We start from the raw sequence: 15,508 nt of genomic DNA, 5'->3' as shown, positions 1-15,508 counted from the left end.
TTTTGTTTGTTGGAAGATTTTTAATCACAGTCTCAATTTCAGTTCTGGTGATTGGTCTGTTCATATTTTCCATTTCTTCCTGATTCAGTCTTGGCAGGTTGTGCATTTCTAAGAATTTGTCCATTTCTTCCAGGTTGTCCATTTTATTTGCATATAGTTGCTTGTAGTAATCTCTCATGATCCTTTGTATTTCTGCAGTGTCAGTTGTTACTTCTCCTTTTTCATTTCTAATTCTATTGATTTGAGCCCTCTCCCTTTTTTTCTTGATGAGTCTGGGTAATGGTTTATCAATTTTGTTTATCTTCTCAATGAACCAGCTTTTAGTTTTATTGATCTTTGCTCTTGTTTCCTTCATTTCTTTTCCATTTATTTCTGATCTGATCTTTATGATTTCTTTCCTCTGCTAACTTTGGGGGTTTTTTGTTCTTGTTTCTCTAACTGTTTTAGGTGTAAGGCTAGGTTGTTTGATATGTTTCTTGTTTCCTGAGGTAGGATTCTATTGCTATAAACTTCCCTCTTAGAAGTGTTTTTGCTGCATCCATAGGTTTTGGGTCATCCTGTTTTCATTTTCATTTGTTTCTAGGTATATTTTGATTTCCTCTGTGATTTCTTCAGTGATCTCTTAGTTATTAAGTAGTGTAGTGTTTAACCTCCATGTGTCTGTATCTTTTACAGATTTTTTCTTGTAATTGATATCTAGTCTCATAGCATTGTGGTCAGAAAAGATACTTGATATGATTTCAATTTTCTTAAATTTACCAAGGCTTGATTTGTGACCCAAGATCTGATCTATCCTGGAGAAAGTTCCATGAGCACTTGAGAAGAAATTGTATTATGTTGTTTTTGGATGGAGTGTCCTATAAATATCGACTAAGTCCATCTTGTTTAATGTATGATTTAAAGCATGTGTTTCTTTATTTATTTTCATTTTGGATGATGTACCAGTTGGTGAAAGTGGGGTGTTAAAGTCCCCTACTATGAATGTGTTATTGTCGATTTCCCCTTTAATGGCTCTTCGCATTTGTCTTATGTATTGTGGTGCTCCTATATTGGGTGCATAAACATTTACAATTGTTATATCCTCTTCTTGAATTGATCTCTTGATCATTATGTAGTGTCCTTCTTTGTCTGTTGTAATAGTCTTTATTTTAAAGTCTATTTTGTCTGATATGAGAATTGCTACTCCAGCTTTCTTTTGATTTCCATTTGCACGGAATATCTTTTTCCATCCCCTCACTTTCAGTCTCTACGTGTCCCTAGGTCTGAAGTGGGTCTCTTGTAGACAGCATATATACTGGTCTTGTTTTTGTATCCATTCAACTAGTCTATGTCTTTTGGTCGGAGAATTTAATCCATTTTCATTCACGGGAATTATCGATATGTATGTTCCTATTACCATTTTCTTAATTGTTTTGGGTTTGTTATTGTAGCTCTTTCCTTGTCTTGTGTTTCCTGCCTACAGAAGTTCCTTTAGCATTTGTTGTAATGCTGGTTTGGTTATGCTGAATTCTCTTAGCTTTTGCTTGTCTGTAAAGGTTTTAATACCTCCGTAAAATCTGAGTGAGATCCTTGCTGGGTAGAGTAATCTTGGTTGTAGGATTTTCCGTTTCATCACTTTAAATATATCCTGCCACTGCCTTCTGGCTTGCAGAGTTTCTGCTGAAAGATCAGCTGTTAACCTTATGGGGATTCCCTAGTATGTTATTTGTTGTTTTTCTCTTGTTGCTTTCAATATTTTTTTTTGTATTTAATTTTTGATAGTTTGATTAATAGGTGTCTTGTCATGTTTCTCCTTGGATTTATCCTGTATGGGACTCTCTGTGTTTCCTGGACTTGACTATTTCCTTTCCCATATTAGGGAAGTTTTCAACTATAATCTCTTCAAGTATTTTCTCAGTCCCTTTCTTTGTCTCTTCTTCTTCTGGGACCCCTTTAATTCTAATGTTGGTGCATTTAATGTAGTCCCATAGCTCTCTGAGACTGTCCTCAATTTTCTCCTTCTTTTTTCTTTATTCTGCTCTTCAGTAGTTATTTCCACTATTTTATCTTCCAGGTCACTTATCCGTTCTTCTGCCTCAGTTATTTTGCTATTGATTCCTTCCAAAGAATTTTAAAATTTCATTTATTGTTATGTTCATCCGTGTTTATTTGCTCTTGAGTTCTTCTATGTCCTAGTTAAACATTTCGTGTATTTTCTCCATTCTACTTCCAAGATTTTGGATCATCTTTACTATCTTTGATCTGAATTCTTTTTCAGGTAGACTCACTATTTCCTCTTCTTTGTTTGGTCTGGTGGGTTTTTAGCTTCCTCCTTCATCTGCTATGTGTTTCTCTGTCTTCTCATTTTGCTTAACTTACTCTCTTTGGGGTCTCTTTTTCACAGGCTGCACGTTTGTCATTCCCATTGTTTTTGGTGTCTGCCCCCATTGGCTCAGGTTGGTTCAGTGGGTTGTGTAGGCTTCCTGGTGGAGGGGACTGGTGCCTGTGTTCTGGTGGATAAGGCTGGATCTTGTCTTTTTGGTGGGCAGGACTGCATCTGGTGGTGTGTTTTGGGGTGTCTGTGACCTTATTATGCTTTTAGGCAGCCTCTCTGCTAAAGGGTGGGGTTGTGTTCCTGTCTTGCTAGTTGTTTGGCGTAGGGGGTCCAGCACTGTAGCTTGCTGGTCATTGAGTGGAGCTGGGTCTTAGTGTTGAGATGCAGATCTCTGGGAAAGCTTTCGCCATTTGATATTACGTGGAGCCGGGAAGTCTCTGGTGGACCAATGTCCTGAACTCGGCTCTCCCACCTCAGAGGCACAGGCCTGATACCCAGCTGGTGCACCAAGACCCTGTCAGCCACACAGCTCAGAAGAAAAGTGAGAAAAAAAGAAATAAATATACAAAAGAATAAAATAAAATAAAAATTAAAAAGAAAAGAAAAAAATAATAAAAAAAGAAGAAAATAAAATGGACAGACAGGACCCTAGGACAAATGGTAAAAGCAAAGCTATACAGAGAAAATCACACAAAGAAGTATACACATACACACTGACAAAAAGCGAAAAAGTAAAAATATATATCATTGCTCCCAAAGTCCACCGCCTCAATTTTGGGATGATTTTTTGTCTATTCAAGCATTCCACAGATGCAGGGTACATCAAGCTGATTGTGGAGATTTAATTTGCTGCTCCTGAGGCTGCTGGGAGATGTTTCCTTTTCTCTTCTTTGTTCGCACAGCTGCTGGGGTTCAGCTTTGGATTCGGTCCCACCTCTGCATGTAGGTCACCCTCTGGCCTCTGTTCTTTTCTCAGACAGGACGGGGTTAAAGTAGCAGCTGATTAGGGGGCTCTGCTTCACTCAGGCCAGGGGGAGGGAGGGGCACGGAGTGCGGGGCAAGCCTGCGCTGGCAGAGGCCAGTGTGACGTTACAACAGCCTGAGGCGCACTGTGTGTTCTCCTGGGGGAAGTTGTCCCTGGATCACGGGACCCTGACAGTGGAGGTTTGCACAGTCTCCCAGGAGGGGAAGTGTGGATAGTGACCTGTGCTTGCACACAGGCTTCTTGGTGGCTGCAGTAGCAGCCTTAGCGTTTCATGCCCATCTCTCGTGTCCATGCTGATAGCTGCGGCTCGCACCCGTCTCTGGAGCTTGTTTAGCTCGTTTAGCCCGTCTCTGAATCCCCTCTCCTTGTGGCCCGAAACAATGGTCTCTTGCCTCTTAGGCAGTTCCAGAGTTTTTCCTGGACTCCCTGCTGGCTAGCTGTCGTGCACTAGCCCCCTTCAGGCTGTGTTCACGCAGCCAACCCCAGTCCTCTCCCTGGGTTCTGACCTCCGAAGCCGGAGCCTCAACTCCCAGCCCCAACCCGTCCCAGCAGGTTAGCAGACAAGCCTCTCGGGCTGGTGAGTGCTGGTCGGCACCGAGCCTCTGTGCGGGAATCTCTCCGCTTTGCCCTCTGCACCCGTTGCTGTGCTCTCCTCCGTGGCTCCGAAGCTTCACCCCTCTGCCACCCGGAGTCTCCACCCACGAAGGGGCTTCCTAGTGTGTGGAAACTTTTCCTCCTTCATGGTTCTCTCCCAGAAGTGCTGGTCCCATCCCTATTCTTTTGTCTCTGTTTTTTCTTTTTTCTTTTGCCCTACCAGGTACGTGGGGAGTTTCTTTCCTTTTGGGAGGTCTGAGGTCTTCTGCCAGCGTTCAGTAGGTGTTCTGTAAGAGTTGTTCCACATGTAGATGTATTTCTGATGCCTTTGTGGAGAGGAAGGTGATCTCCACATCTTTCTCCTCCGCCATCCTGAAGGTCTCTTCCCCTCCCATTTATATAATAACTGTCTGCTCTGCGCATCAGTGTTCTTTTTCTTTTTAGGGTCCCTTTTTTTCTCTGAGCTAGCAAGCATTTTGCTTATTATATGCTATTTATAGTGAGAACTTCAAGCTCTGCTTTCGGTAACAAATTACACCTCATTTGCTCTTCTAAACAAATGCTATGCTTTGGCAAAGGCCTTAATTGGAAGAGTGAATTGAGATGCTGTTACCATTCTTTCTTTTCTCTTTCTCCCCTTTTATTGACTCATCCTCCTCTTGGTCTCTTCCTGCTCCTGGGGCTCCAGGACCTTCACTTTAACATGTCTTCCAAAGAAGCAGCAGGGAAACCCATCTGATCCGGAGAAATTTGTTCCTGGTTCTGGAAGCAGCGATGCAAGAAGCAGGCAAAAGGGCACACAGCAAGTCTGTTGAGAATCTCAAGAGGGAGGTTCTAACAGAATCATACTAACAATGACAGTATTTTGCTTTCTTCAGAAGCACTCCAAGTGCTCCACCCATATTAGCTAATCTTGTGTGGTGAGGAGGTGTGATTACACCCAACCTGGGGTTTATTTTCAAAGCCATCAGGCTGCTAATTATTCTTAATGAAAAAATTGTTAAAGATAGAATAGTAAGTGAAAAAAGAGATACGAAGTGTTTGTTTCAAATACATTTAAGTTTCTGAGAATAACAGATATTATACACCAAAAAATTCATTGTTATTATAGTTAAGCAATGAGATTGTGGATATTGTACTGTTACTTTGTTATGCATTTTTAAATTTCTCCCAAATTTTCCAACAAAAATTTATTACTTAGAATCAGAAAAAAAAGAATTCGTTTCTAAAAGAGAACTCAAAGGAGAGCTTTTGCTTATATGTAATAGGAATGATTGGGTCTTCTTTTTATTTTCAACCAATTTCTACCTTTCATAATTTGAGGTTGTCCTTTCAACATGTTACTTTTTTTTTTTCTTTTTTTTGCGGTACGCGGGCCTCTCTGTTGCGGCCTCTCCCGTTGTGGAGCACAGGCTCCGGACGCGCAGGCTCAGAGGCCATGGCTCACGCGTCCAGCCACTCCGCGGCATGTGGGATCTTCCCGGACCGGGGCATGAACCCGTGTCTCCTGCATCGGCAGGCGGACTCTCAACCGCAGCGCCACCAGGGAAGCCCACATTTTAATATATAGTCCTAATAATTCATTACTGACACATATCCACTCATTATTAGCTATTGACACCAAGATACAGGAAAATTAATACAATATATCATTCAAAGCCAATTCTATGAGCTTGGGATACATAATGCAAATAAATGTAAGTTTCACTCATCCCTTTCTTGTTACAAATTCCCTCTAGTAAAATGCAGTGTGATGATTAAATTGTGTGGAATGGTGACCAGGGTGCAGCAAGTATTCTCAAAAATTGCTCACAAAAATACTGGAAAGAGGAAACAGTGGGAGGAGGGGAAATTGATATTATGATAAAAGAATTATTTCATATCTGTTTTGTTGAATGTAGAGATAATAGTTAAGTGTCATGGATTTAATGTTGCACCAGAAAGAGAAAGTGCTATACATCAGGAATCCAGGTCTGTAACAGTTAGTGTGATCTACAGGGGCCATGAATCCATCATGGTCCCTTAAAAACAAATAGATCTCTTTTTCCATATCTGCAAGCAGTATAAAGGGACATTTGTAAGTCACAATCTGACAACAGAGTATGTACACACATAAGATGATAAAGACATTCACTGTTCACGGATTGTTTTGTTCATTCATTCGAGAATTTACTGAGTAGATGCTATGTGTGAAATCCAAATTAATGTTCTAAATTGGTCTCTAAGTTATAGCAACCAATGTATGACTTGGTGCCCCAGGGTGCTCATTAACGACACTACACACCCATGGATCAGAATTTATGGGGTAGGACCGAGAAATCAAAACTGTTACCAAGCTCCATGAGTGAGTCTTATGAACATTACCTTCAGTATATTCTTTTGTCGTTAGACACGATTTGTACAGGAAATATATAATTTTTTTTTTTTAGTTTACAAAATACTAAAGGAGCAGATTCATGGTTATCAGCAAAAGTGAAGCAGTTAAGGATATTAATAGGGTGACTTTAGTGCTTCTGTCAATTTAACTTTATTACAGTAGTATACTTTTGGCTAAATGATTACAAAATACTACCTATGGTTGGTCAGTAATGAATCATTAATCTTTGTTTAAACTAGCTGAATCAGAACACAAATAAAATAAAAATTTTTGGTCAAGTTAGTATAAAGGGAATGAGGTATTTTGAAACACAATTTCTGGAGCCAAAATTTTTGAAGCCATGGAAAGGAGTATGACTTTTCCAGAAAATGAAATAGGTGATGCTACATTTAAATTCTGGGGAGACAGCCTCCAGGCTCTAAAAAGCAAGTAATCAATATTTAGTTTGGAAAAGTAAAGAGGACCTATCATTTACTGAGAATTTACCATGTGCCAAGTAGTATATTGAGAACCTTATTAAATTATCTCAATTATCTATTAAATCTAAGAGGTAAATAATATCACTGTATTATCCCATTTGAAGATGAATAAACAAAGGCACATGGAGATTAAATAGTATTTAAGGCCACATATTAATAATCTACAGCTTGTATGCAAGCTATTGTTTAAAGACCGAAAGAAGAGTCTATAAGGAAGTGAAAACCAACAACAAAAGTCTCACATCTTAGTAAATTAGGGAAGAACAATGGAAAGAGTAACAAGTCACACTGACAGATGTAATCATCCCAGGCTTTTGATGGTATACCATTGATAAAAGATCACAGAATCACAGTAGTAATGGAGAAAGAAAATTTTAAAGTCATTTTTGTCCCACTGCCTCTACTATAGATGAGGAATCTTAGTCCCCAAGAGCTGAAGTGATACAGAGTTAAGCTCTGTATCCAGACACCCAAACACCCAAACACCTATGAATGGAGCTTCCCACCTCACTACTCCCTCTCATGGGTCCTAGAATTCTTCCTTCTAATCAATACGTCACTCAGATGGGATTGCAAAGTCAGTATATTGGAAAGTAGACACATCTTCAGTTTAATGTGTAATTTTCCCACTATAGAACAATGGTAGGAAATATTGAAATGTAAAGTATATAAAAGGACACATTTATTTGGCTTGTCTTTTTTAGAATCAAATCCCTAGCTCATGTCCCTTCATCCTCTGTTCTCTGTTCCAAGCTCTTAATTGTGGAAGTTGCTATCATCATTGCCATCATTATCTTCATGTTTCTTGTTTGTAGTTCAACCTCTCAAATTCTTTATGAATTCTCCAACTCTCTTTAACTTCTTGTGTTTGGAGTAACACACTTGAGTTCTCAGCTCATTAATGCTACTTACAAGCTGTAAGAACTTGGATGAGCTACTTAACTATCCAAGCGCAAGTTTCCTCATCTTTGAAAATAGACATAATAATGTCCAGTCATAAAGTCGTCATGAGAAGTAAACCTAGGTAAAATATCAACTTCATTGACTAGTACAACAGGTATTTAAAACTTAAATGACTTTTCCTTGCTTCCTTGGCCTGAGTGTTTAATTTTAATGGCTCCATCATTCTTCAGCCACCATCTTTTTTCTTCATTTGCCTTTTACCTTGCCTCAGGAAACCTCCTCCTGTTTCTTTAGATTTGACTTTCTAAATTTCACCTTTGAGTGTTTTTCTACAGTTCTCTGACTCTTTAAAGAGGAAAAGGGAGGGAAAGGGAAATAAAGAATGAGCAATTTAGCTGTCAATGAATTTTTCTCATTTTTTCCTTTTGTTTCAATCTTGTCTCTTTTATTATTGCTTAAGATAAATCCTGTTTATTCTGCTCTTAGAATGCATGTTATTCTCTGAGGTATCCATTGAGAAGAGGGAATGCTTTTTCACCAACAATAACCTCCAAAAACGTGTTAGGATAACTGACTCTAGTCATGCTATTGACAGGAGATTGCCACTCAGAGATTACCAAAAAAAGGCATTTTCTTAAAAAATCTAAACTTTTTAAATCTTACATAGCTGTGCTCCATAGAAAAGACTAAAATTTCCAAGCTCCTTCTTCCTTAAAATAATCAGCTCTCCAAACCTTTGGACTATAAATCATTTTAAAATTAACAGTGTTGAGCTGTAGGGATGAAAGAAAGATCTTAGGGCTTGAAGAGAGAAGAAAACATGTGCAAAAGGTGGTGGATAGGTCAAGGAACCCGATATAAACAAGGCCAAATTATAGAAGAACAAGAGTGCAGAGTCAAGGGCTGAAGTTTTAAAAATAAACTTTACCCTCTATAAAATAATATCCTGTTCCAAGTGAAGAGAGTCATGTCTCTGTGTTCAACTCTGAGTCTCTGATATCACGGACACACAATTTATATTCAGCTCTTGGACTCATCATTCTAGGTAGAATTTCAGACATATTAATCTGGAGCCAGAAACACGGTTCTAAACAGCAACTGTAGGACATGAAAATGTGCAGTCAGCCTCAAGGATGTGAATAACCAACAAAAAAGTGCTTTTCATTTATAGATGATATTCTGGAATCCTAACTTCACAGTGGAGTCAGTCAGAGAGAAAATATTATTAAAGACTGAATGAGAGACTTTTTAATGACATGTGTATAAACATTCATTTAAGTCACACGAACCTCCTTGGCAGAGCAGTTGGAAACCTGATTGTCCCAGGACTGCAGCTGGCCTGGAGTCGATGGGAGCAGGGTCCGGGTGACACGTCTCCTTCCTGTTTGCCTGCTCTGTCTGCAGCTGAGAAAGACAGGGGGCTCAGAAAGGAGGTCTGCCATGGGAAGGGTGACTTGGCAGCTCCTCAGAAGTCAGGTGCACTAATGTAGCTAAAATTTTGCCTCTTCTATGTTGTCGTTTGCTTCAAAAGTCCCCATAATTTGGAGGAAGTTCAATAATAGATATTTACTACATTTCTATGGGGCAAGAAAGAGCAGGGCAAATTGGGTCCTTAATCTCACGTAGCTGACATCCCACTCACTCTGCTTTATTGAGCACTTACCATTGGTCATGAGCTAGACAGGACACTAGGTACTATGGATTTAAAGATGGAACAAGAGATTCCTGCTGCCAAAAGGTGCATGGTTAGGTTCAGTCAACAGACTTGTATGTCAATAACTCCATGGTGAGATAAATGCTCAGAGCTGCTTGTACAAAGTGCTTCATCATCATCTAGATAATGGAAACAGTGCAATGATCTCTCCCAGATTTTTAATATCTTAAAGAAAAATTGCATTTGTTAGGTCCCAGACAGCTGTTGCATTTATGAGCTAGTGAAACAGATAATCTAGTAAACCAGAATCAATCATTTTAAACAAAGAAAGCATTAGACACCATTATATTAGGGCATGATATCTACATTTTCTCTTCCCTGTTCTGATGGAATGCATTTTAAAATGCATATAATAAGTGATCAGACCAAGGCTGTCATCAAAAAGGGTTATTTCCCATTACACGTGTTTGTGCTGGTTTAAATAACAAATTAGGTTTATGGAAATAAAATGGTAAGGTAATAAGACTTAGATATTGGATATCACCTATTAATCTACATTAAAGGGTCATTCACAGGACCACGGATTTCGTGTAAATTGTTAGAGGCTCACAAGATTATTAAGTCAAGTATGGTCTATGGTAAGTCCCTTAGTTTATGAAACATAAGTATTGAGCAAAAATAAAATAATGAAATTCTGATTAAAATAAAAGTCACATAAATGATGGGTTTTGCATTGGTTGAGTTTTCTCCTGCAATTAAATGTCAGGGCCCCAAAATTAAATGTCGGTCTGAGAGAGGTAAAAAGAAACAATTCTGGACTTCATGTTACTTTACCTTGAGTCCCATGTTCTCTAATCTTTATACCTGAACAGGCAGTATGCACAGCCAGAATTGACATTTAAATTTAAGGGAAGATCCCACAAAACTCCCAATAAAAAAAAAAACCAAATTTTAATAGTATCGCCTGTACTTAGCATGAAAAAAAGCCAATTACAGTTTTCCATCAGTTCTAAGTGCCATTAATTGCATGACATGCCATTATTTTATACACTATATGAAATAATTTAAAAGCTGCCAATTTTAAAATGGCACTAGTTTGATTATCACATCTTTATTCTACTTATTGAAAGAGCTGTTAGGTTTACTTGGACATAGAATTTTAACTCTGTCACTTTTGTGAGATCATAAAAAGGAAAATATAAGTGAAATAAAAGGACTCATAATATTCTATCACATTCCGAGTCTGAATTTTCTGTATCACTTTTTGACTCAGAGATGTCACAACCCATGTTTCCTGTACAAATATTCTCCAGGCCAACAAGAGGGTTAGTGATGCAGCTTTTCTTAACAGGGTGTCCTTCTAGGTCTCTGAGATTTTCTTCCAAGCTTCAGACCCCAATTCTGCCACTCTTGATGTGGACTCTCTCTAAATCTCAACAGGCAGTGTTATTAGAAGGTTTTAGGGAACGAGCAGGCTTCATGTCCTCAACAGTCTCCTCTAGAAATCCATGAAGGGTGTGTAGCATGAAATTTGAGAGCTGAAGGTGTCCAGATGTGCCACCACGGACCAAACGAAATCTTCTCAGGAGCAGGCTGTGACCATGGTGCCCAGACGGCTGCCTGACCAGAGAGGCTGTAGGGATGTCATGGGCTGTGAGGCACAGTGCAGGTTCAGAGATGTTAGGATGTAAAAATATGCACCCTAAAATCTACAAAACACAGCAATCCCCACATTAAACGACTCAGGATAGCACACTTCTCTGACATTCTCATTACTTATATATTAATATGTAGTATAATATACACTATACATTAATATATATGTATGAAATTAAAGATCATAACACAATACTGTATTGCCAGATACTTTATATAATGTTAGCAAATCCTTGATTTCTAGGCTTTGTTACTCTACACAAAAAGAGCTACAATGGTGTCTTCTTTTTTTAACTGAAATATAGTTGATTTACATTATTTAGTTTGAGGTGTGCAGTGATTCAGTTATACACATATATATTTTTCAGATTCTTTTCCCTTATAGGTTATTACAGAATATTGAGTAGAGTTCCCTGTGCTATACAGTAGGACCTCATTGTTTATCTATTTTATATATAGGATTGTATCTGTTAATCCCATACTCCTAATTTATCCCTCCCCCCCCTTCCCCTTTAATAACCATAAGTTTGTTGTCTATGTGTGTGGGTCTGTTTCTGTTTTGTAAATAAGTTCATTTGTATCATTTTTTTAGATTCTACATATGTGATATCATATATATTTGTCTTTCTCTGACTTACTTCACTTAGTATGATAATTTCTAGGTCTATCTATATTCCTGCAAATGGCATTATTTCATTCTTTTTTTATGGCTGAGAACTATTCCACTGTATCTATATATCTAGATATCTATCTATCTGTCTATCTATCTATCGATCTATCTACACGCACATCTTCTTTATCCATTCCTCTGTCGATGCTTCCATGTCTTGGCTATTGTAAACAGTGCTGCTATGACCATTGGGGTACATGTATCCTTTCAAAGTATGGTTTTCTCTGGATATATGCCCAGGAGTGGGACTGCAGGATTTTTAAGGAACCTCCATACTGTTCTCCATAGTGGCTGTACCAACTTACATTCCCACCAACAGTGTAGGAGTGTTCCCTTCTCTCCACACCCTCTCCAACATTTATTGTTTGCATACATTTTGATGATGGCCATTCTGACCTGTGTGAGGTGATACTTCACTGTAGTCTTGATTTGCATTCTCTAATAATTAGCGATGTTGAGCATCTTCTAATGTGCTGGTTGGCCATCTGTATGTCTTCTTTGGAGAAATATCTATTTAGATCTTCTGCCCATTTTTTCATTGGATTGTTGGTTTGTTTGTTTGTTTTGATATTGAGCTGTATGAGCTATATTTTAGAGATTAATCCCTTGTCGGTTGCATCATTTGCAAATATTTCTCCCATCCTGTAGGTTGTCTTTTCGTTTTGTTTATGGTTTCCTTTGCTGTGCAAAAGCTTCTAAGTTTAATTAGGTGTCTTAACAAGTGTGGCTTTTCTAAGTGATCAAAACAGTAATTATTAATAATATAAAGAATAATTGACTTGAATAAAATATAAGTATACATTATGAAAGGCATATAAAATAGAAGCAAGAAAGGAAGAAAAGACTCTCTCCCCCCATCCTTGACCTATAAAAATGTTGAAAAACCTGGAATTGGAAAGTCAATGAAAATGAATTAAGCAAGGGTTTTAGGGTGGGGAGGTTTTGCTGCATTTTTTGCCAAGTTGCTATGAAAGAGATATTTCCTTCCTTTTTAACTTTCTACAAAGAAACACCCATCCCTGAGCAACATCTTACAGAATTTATGGAAGGAAAAACATCAATTTGGAACAACAGGGCAATTTAAAAGACACATTTTGGTGAGTTGTTCATCATGAACTTACATTAGGAACCCATCCTGTGTTTAGATTCCAAAGCACATAGTAGAGTATGTGGCCAAAGAGGATTCTAATACATTTCTTTGCCCATAAGCAATACTCTTCTGACATATGTACTAAGTAGATCATAGAACACAGAGGTTTTCATATGTATAGAACCTCTAAACTATCTCAAGGGCAATAGCTCTACCACTTTTAAATTCTGACATCACTGATAATATGTGACACATAATTAACACTTAATGATACAGTCCATCATATTAATTTTGCAGGACCATAATGGGGATGTGCAAGCGTAAATGAAGGATGAGGTCAGAAAGATGAATTTAAATTGGGAGCTGTGTTATCAGCTCTCCTTAATAAATGTTAGTGAACGTGTCTAATGAATAACCCAAACCCTCATAAGTAATTCATTCAAGTGTTTTCTGAACTGATAGGCATTTTGTGGGACTTTCACTTTGTTCCAGCAAACAGTGCTGTAGTATTTCAGATTTTCAAATGTGGAGATGTAAGACAGTTAACAAGCAAAGGGAGTTGATAAATGTGGCTAAATGTAGAAATGCAGACATCATATATTGAAGTATATTATATTTTCTTAAGCTGATATGTGTAGTATTATATATAATCTTATTTGTGTAATATAGAACATATAGTCATGTCTTTCAATCTACAGTCGTCCCTCAGTATCTGCAGGGGATTGGTTCCAGGACCTGCCAAGGATACCAAAATCCATGGATGCTAAACTCCATAGTCAGCCCTCTGTATCCGCAGTTCCGATGTATATTTATTGAAAAAAATCTACATATAAGTGGACCTGCGAATTGAACCCCATGTTGTTCAAGGGTTACTGTGTATCCCCATATCCATCTACTCATCTGCCTGTCTCTGTCAACCCACCTGGTAAATCACACAGTGGTGTTAAAGTTTCTACATGATGTGACCACACTCCTGTCCACTTCAGGTGATGACTCTTTATGGCTTCTTGTACCCTAGGCTCCAGACACACAGTAGCCTCACTTGTAGCGTTTGGAGCTACTTGCCTTCCACAAATGTGCTGCTGTTTCAGAACTTGAAGCCTTTACTTATGCTCCTTTCTCTACTTGGAGTGCCTTCTTGACAGCTGCCAAGCCCCTTACCGTGCTTCAAACATCACTGACTGGTGAAAGAAAGTTCCAGTAGGCAATGCTTTAAATTGGAGCCATTGTGATGAGAGGGCTATAATGCAAGCAAAAGTTTTCAATTGTATTTGGTGCAGACATTAAAGAGGTGACTGCATTTGAAAACAAAACAATCACAAAAAAAGTTTTGTCTATGTATTTTCCAAATACTGGGGCTACAGTTTTATCATTCTGATATACATATTTTAATTTAGTTTGGGATCTTCATGACAATAGATTAAGCAAAAACCTGTAAACAGCTCCTCATATTTACTTTCCAGGCCAGTAATTCAAATGGTGAAAAATATATAATGAAAAATAAAAAAGGTATTAAAGAAAAATTTTACTCTCCTCACTATCATCATTGAAGCAATTACTGCTTTAAGTAAAATCACTAAAACATTTAATTGAAAAAACTATCTTTGAGATTTGTAAAGTAGTTATCATAAACTAGTATGACAAGAATAATCTTTTTTTCTGAAATGTGTTATTTATTTTTAACAAATCTTACCCATGTGTCTACGGAAGAAAGTTCCGGCTCTAAATTAAAATTAATTTCAACTTATTTTAAAGAACAAATCTAGGATATAATATTTACTACAATTAGCTCTAATAGAACATAAACTCCAGCAGCTGGAAAGATGGAAATTACAAAATGTACTGATGATTCAAACAATGCCAAATCAAGGTGAAGAGCAGACTAGATCTCAAAAGAAAATTATATCAAAGAAGTATTATTTTGATTTAATAGTTTCCTTTTGTTTAGATTTCAAATTATAAAATTTATTTTTATGATAGCTTTTTGCTTCAGCAAAATATTTTATTAAGTAATAAAGATATCAATAAGTATCACAAAATAAACTCTATTATATTTAGAGGACTAAGTTTGTACATACAAAGAATATACTAGTGATTAGGTTGTCTTCTCTCAAGATTCTTGAAAATTTCATTAAAAAAATGTAATATGCTCCCTAAAAATGTAAACATTTCAAAAAGCTACAGGTTAAAGAGTAAAATTTCCTTTTCACCTCCCTGTACCTCTACTGACCACACTGTCTTCTGCCCGAATAACTGCTGGTGACAGTTTGAACGTAGCCTTGCAGAAGTATTTAAAGTACTTACATTGTGTATATATCTGTATGTATTCTCTCTCTCATGTTACTCTGTAAACTGCTTTTGTCTCAAAAAATATAAAAGAATTTACACTTCAGTACACACAGATAGATCTGTTTGAAAGGTGTTGAGTGCCCTGTGCCCCATTAGTGTGGATGTCCCCGTTTGTCTGTTTGTCTCCTGATTGAAATGTAGCTTACTTCCTAACTTTAATTGTTATGAACAATTATTTTACTTTATTGCTATTGCACTCCATCTCCCAACATTAGGGTACAAAGAATATTCCAGTGAAAGCAATTAAAGATATTTGATCACATGTTGTTAATGCCCTTGAAGGCATCAATCTTCTGCTAATAAAGTAAGTAATATTACTGAGGCCAGAAGCAGAGCTTAACCTGGCACCATGGACTGAATATTTGTGCCACCTCCCCCGCCGAATTCATATACTGAAACCCTAACCCCTAATCCTTAATGGAGGTCAGCCTCTGGGA

This window comes from Delphinus delphis, chromosome 10 (assembly GCF_949987515.2).
Source record: "Delphinus delphis chromosome 10, mDelDel1.2, whole genome shotgun sequence".
NCBI lineage: Eukaryota > Metazoa > Chordata > Mammalia > Artiodactyla > Delphinidae > Delphinus > Delphinus delphis.
This window is presented reverse-complemented; position numbering follows the sequence as displayed.